The sequence below is a fragment of the Nylanderia fulva genome, unplaced genomic scaffold (assembly GCF_048542155.1).
Source record: "Nylanderia fulva isolate GAGA-0341 unplaced genomic scaffold, ASM4854215v1 Scaffold486, whole genome shotgun sequence".
In the NCBI taxonomy this organism is placed as follows: Eukaryota; Metazoa; Arthropoda; class Insecta; order Hymenoptera; family Formicidae; genus Nylanderia; species Nylanderia fulva.
The window spans coordinates 535-5,993 of record NW_028190572.1 but is presented as its reverse complement, the minus strand read 5'-3'; the positions used below and the strand labels follow the sequence as shown (position 1 = coordinate 5,993).

The following is a 5,459-nucleotide window of genomic DNA, read 5'->3' as shown; positions in this document are numbered from 1 at the left end:
TTTTGACGGCCGTTATGTGGTCCGCACGTTAATCACGCCCGTAAAGCCCCGTTTCGGTTGCCCGCGGTGATTTCGCACCCCCGGGCGATTTTTCCCGTACCGTAATCGGGTCCCGCAGCTTGCGTGTTTGGGATCACCGTAATATTTGAATATATGTCTCGACAGTGGGTTTGGAGACACGTTTCGAGTTAGTATGACAGGGGCCCCCCCCTTCGAGCGAGCGCAGAATGTAGTAACTTGTTTCCCAAACGTTTTTACGTAGCTCTCCTCGTTGCGCGCCCTAAAAACGTTTGTTTTTAAATGTTTCCGAGGTATGCCCGGCCGGTCGTCTGACTTCGAGATATTGGTCGAGGGGCCCGCCCTTTCCCCGGGGGTTTTTCGGTGCCCGGCCCGTGGTTCCCGGACGTGTCGTCGGCCCGGAGTGTCGCCCATCCGGAGGTGGCGCCCGTCGGCCTTTGGGCCCCGGGGGTGTCGCTTGGCCCGAGTTCCGCGGCCCCGGGGGTCCCGGTCGGCCCTGTTCCCGAGGTGTCGCCCCCCGGAGGTTTTGCCGTCGGGCCCTGGTCCCGGAGGTGTCCCCCCGCCCGGAGTTTCCCCCTGCCCGGGGGTACCGTCGGTGTTAACCTTATTTTCCCGGCATTTCGTTTTTTTTTCTTAATTAATGTATTAAACTTTTTTGGGCATTCGCCATAAAGGCTACGTGTAATATTTTATGTACATTGATTTTTGATCGTTCGTCCCCCGCGACAAGTCTTTGAACGCGCCTTTTTGCGCTCGTGCTCGCTAACGGCCGTGCGTAGGACCCGGGGGTCGCCGACCGCCTGGCCGGCCGTTGGGGGACTATAGAGATCGGTCGGGGTCCCGGGGCCGGGCGAAGGTCGACGGTCCGGACGAGTCGTAAAGTACTTTTCGGTCTCTCGCCCTCCGGGTGTTTCGACCTCTCCGTACCTCCCCCGACGCTTTGGGCCCGGCGTTGGGGACTATAAGAGGTAGGAGAAAATTAATATTTTGACGTGGGCGCCTCTCGACGTGCAAAAGAGAATCGCCCAACGGGTCGAGAACGGATTTTGTCGAGTCGCGACTCTGACACGGAGAACATTTAATAAAATGTTTGATTTGGAAAACCACGAATATATAAAATAATATACGATCGTCGCAGAAACGCCCGCCGACCAAGTCTTCTCATGCTGGAGGTTGCGTTGTCTCGCGAAACGTACGTTCGACTCCTCGCGTCGTCTCGTATTCCTCTTCGCCGGGGGATTACGGTGCGGCTCTTCTCGTTCGTCCGCCGAACGCGCGCAAAATTAACGCACACTTATTATTACGAGCACAGCATTGCCACGAGTCGGTGTCGCAAGACCGAATGGCTCTTATGTGGCGCGCACGCCTCTAGTGTGTTGGCCGCGCGGTTCCCTCTCGTTTCGTACGCAGCAAGCGGAATCGTCGCGCTTACCGAGCATCTACTCCACGGATACGAGTTTGCGGGAAGAGTTGCTTCTTCCCGCTCGCTTTGTACGCCGTAGCGAAATCTTATTGCTGGTCGTGTGCGGTAAACGCGTACGAACAGACAGAACAGCCTCGACGTCTAAGCATCGCCATCGTCGATCTAGCGTCAGGGTGAATCGCGCGGTCCTCTCGAGACCCGCGCATCATAACATTTGGGAGAATAAGAACACGAGTATTTTGATCTTGTGGATTTTTGAACGGAGAGGAGGAGGAAGAAGAGGAGAGGCGGCGGCGTCGGGGGTTTACTCTCGCCTCCGTCGTTCTCTTCGTACGCTTTACATAATAGCGTTAAAACACAGCAGAGTGTCGCCGACCGGCTGAGCAAGACCGGCGGCAAAATAAAATGGCACATACGAGCGTGTCGCGCGCGCGTCGGTGTTTCGGGCATCGAACGCGCGCGCGCGCGAAAAAGAGCTAGCGACGAGATCCTTCGGTGCTCGCTCGCGAGTTACGACTACTACTCCCTTGCGAGTAACCGAACACGAAGCTCCCTGGTTGATCCTGCCAGTAGTCATATGCTTGTCTCAAAGATTAAGCCATGCATGTCCTCAGTGCATGCCGAATTAGGTGAAACCGCGAATGGCTCATTAAAAATCAGTTAATGGTTCATTAGATTGTACCCACATTTACTTGGATAACTGTGGTAATTCTAGAGCTAATACATGCAAAACAGAGTCCCGACCAGTGATGGAAGGGACGCTTTTATTAGATCAAAACCAATCGGTGGCGGGCGGCTCGCCGTTCGTCCACCGTTTATTTTGGTGGACTCTGAATAACTTTGTGCTGAGCGCACGGTCCTAGCACCGGCGACGCATCTTTCAAATGTCTGCCTTATCAACTGTCGATGGTAGGTTCTCTGCGCCTACCACTGGGTTGTAACGGGTAACGGGGAATCAGGGTTCGATTCCAGGAGAGGGAGCCTGAGAAACGCTACCACATTCAAGGTAATGCAGCAGGCGCGCCAAATTACCCCACTCCCGGCACGGTGAGGGTAGTGACGAAAAATAACGATACGGGACTCATCCGAGGCCCCGTATCGGAATGAGTACACTTTAAATCCTTTAACGAGGATCCATGGAGGGCAATTCTGGTGCCAGCAGCCGCGGTAATTCCAGCTCCAATAGCGTATATTAAAGTGTTGCGGTTAAAAAGCTCGTAGTTGAATCTGTGTCGCACATCCGTCGGTTCAACCGCTCGCGGTGTTTTAACTGGCGTGATGTGGGACTGTCCTACCGGTGGGCTTAGCCTCGCGAGGGGCGGCCCAACTAATATCCCGTCGCGGTGCTCTTTATGAGTGCGAGCCCGGGCCGTTAGTTTATTTGGGAAAAATTTTTGGGTGCTTAAGAGGGCTAAATTTGCCTGAATACTGCTGATGGAATATGGGAAAAGGAACCCTTTGGGTTTTATTTGTTGGTTTTCGGAACCCCCGGGGAATGATTAAAAGGGACAGATGGGGGCATTCGTTTGCGACTTAAAGGGGAATTCTTTGGGGTTCCCCAAAGGGCCCCGAAGCGAAAGCAATTTTTCCAAAAGTTTTCATTAATCAAAACCCCCTTTTAAGGGTTTAAGCGAACCCAAAACCCCCCCTAGTTTAAACCCTACAAAGCCAAAGCCCCACGATCGCCGAGTTTTCCCCCGATGATCGGGGGGCATTTTTTGGGGAAAAAAAGCTTTTGGGTTCCCGGGGGGGTATGGTTTTCAAGCTGAAACTTAAGAATTGACGGAAGGGCACCACTAGGTGGGCCTGCGCTTAATTTGACTAAACCCCGGGAAAACCCCCCCACCGGCCCAGAAAACCGGAAGGAAATTTACAATTGTAGCTCTTTTTTGATTTGGTGGGTGGGGGGTGCCTTTCCGTTCTTGTTTGGGGGACGATTTGTCGGGTTTAAAATTCCCATAACAAAAGGGCTCTGCCCTAAATGGCGTACCTTTGTAAACGAAAAGGCCCCCCGGGTTTGGCTGGCGGGTTTTTTCTTTCCAACGTACAAAAAAATCTTCTTAGAGGGGCAGGCGGCTTCTACCGCACGAAATTTTTTGCAAAAAAAAGGTTTTTGATCCCTTTGATGTTCTGGGGCGCCAAAGCGGCAAAAATTAGATCACGTGTTTTTCCCTGGCCCAAAGGCCCGGGTTTAAACCCCCTGACCCCCTTCGTTTTTAGGGTTGGGCTTGCCCCTTGTTCCCCATGAACGGGGAAAAACCCCGTAACGGAGTCAAGCTCGGTTTATTCGTTTTCCCCGCCCTTTGTACACCCGCCCGTCGTTTACTACCGATTTAAAAGATTTAGTGATTTCTTCGGCTGGGGGGGCGGCAATGTCTCGGCATTGCCATGTTGCCGGGAAGATGACCAAAACTTGATCATTTAGAGGAAGTAAAAGTCGTAAAAAAAAGGGGGTTTTTGTAGGTGAACCTGCGAAGGATATTACGTTCCGGGGGTCCTGCTCTGCGTCGAGATTTCCCCTTTTTTGGGGAGAAAGCGCGCTCGCAGCAGTCGGCGACTGAATGGACGCGCTGAAAAGGCGCCCCCTCAAAAAAAAAAGAAAATAACGGATTTGACCGGAAATTTTTTGGTTTGTTTTGATATAAAACGGACCCCGTCCCCGCCTCTCTGACCGAAAGTATCGGCAAGCAGAGCAGCGCGCCCGGCGGTGTTTTTTGACATTCGGAGCGAGAAAGCTTCGCATCACGCTCGTGTGGGGGTGCCTTCTCCCCGGGCCCCACACACACAGAGCGGGGGATTCGGCGTTAGCCCCGAACCGGTGGTAAACCCATGGCCCCGCACGCGTGTGTGCAAACAAACCCCCGACGTTCGTCGACGCGCCCCTCCCCGTTGTCGCGGGGGGCGGTCAACGTGCCCAGAAACACACGGTGTCAAACCCCCCCGGGGGCCGAGCGAGAGGACCCCCATATATTATTATAATATATAAAAACAAAAGAGGATCGATGATATTTCGACCAATCTGTCAACTTGTCGGTTCCGACGGTTTTTCTTCAAAGATTTTCCCCCCCGGGCTCCCCCGTTGCGGGAGAGACGCTCCAAACGAAAAACACCACTCTATTTTTGGTGCCGTACCCTTTCCCTGGCGGGAGGGGGGGCCCGCGCGCGTCCTGGGGCCCGCGGACGGGGTATCGAAGAGCCCCAACGTTTAAATTCTCTTTTTTTCTTTCCCGAGAAGAGACCACGTGGTTGAACGGAAGCGCTTTTTTTCGCGAACAAAAAAATTTTTTAAACCGATTACCCTGACGGTGGATCACCTTGGTCGTGGGTCGATGAAGAACGCATTAATTGCGCGTAAACTTGTGAACTGCGGGCACATGAACTTGCCCTTTCGAACGAACTTGCGGTCACGGATACAATTCCCGGCCCAAACCCCTGGCTGAGGGTCGTTTTAGTACCCCTAAAATGCTTGCGCCCGAAAAGCGCCACGGCCACGACCGGGCGACCAGAGAATGGCGCGCGCGTTTGTTTTTCCCTGTGCAACGCTTACAAAAGGGGGTACGAACTCGTTGGACGTTCCCCCCGAGGGTTTTTTGTGCCGCGCCGACCGGCCGCGGTGCAAAACCTGGCGTCGTCTGAAATGGAAAACACCGAAAAAATAATAATAATAAAGAGGAGGAGAAGCGCACAAAGCTGTAAAAAGTTGGCGAACCGCGCCCAGAAAACTGCGCGAATTAAAAGGGGAGCGGTTTGTGTATTTCCCAAATCGTGTGTTCGCGAACCCGAGGAAAATGGGATGGGGTAAGAGCGCGCCCCAAGGGGGCAAAAAAAGGCCAAAAAAAAGGGGCAGGACGGTGAAGGGGACCGCTTTCCCCCCAGCGGCGCGTGCGTCGTTGTCTCCCGAAAGAGGGACGCTTTGTCCCCACCCTCCTCCCTCCGGACTCACACAAATGACCGGGCTGCTCTCGCCCTCTGTGCCCGCTCTCTCGGGGGGATAGCCTCCCCGGTCTTATGCCGAGGC

General features: G+C 53.9%; 1 pseudogene; it reads left to right on the top strand.

Annotated features, from left to right (window-relative positions):
- The first annotated feature begins 1,991 nt into the window (after positions 1–1,991).
- On the top strand, positions 1,992–3,925 carry LOC146721391 (small subunit ribosomal RNA; annotated as a pseudogene).
- The last annotated feature ends 1,534 nt before the right edge of the window (positions 3,926–5,459 follow it).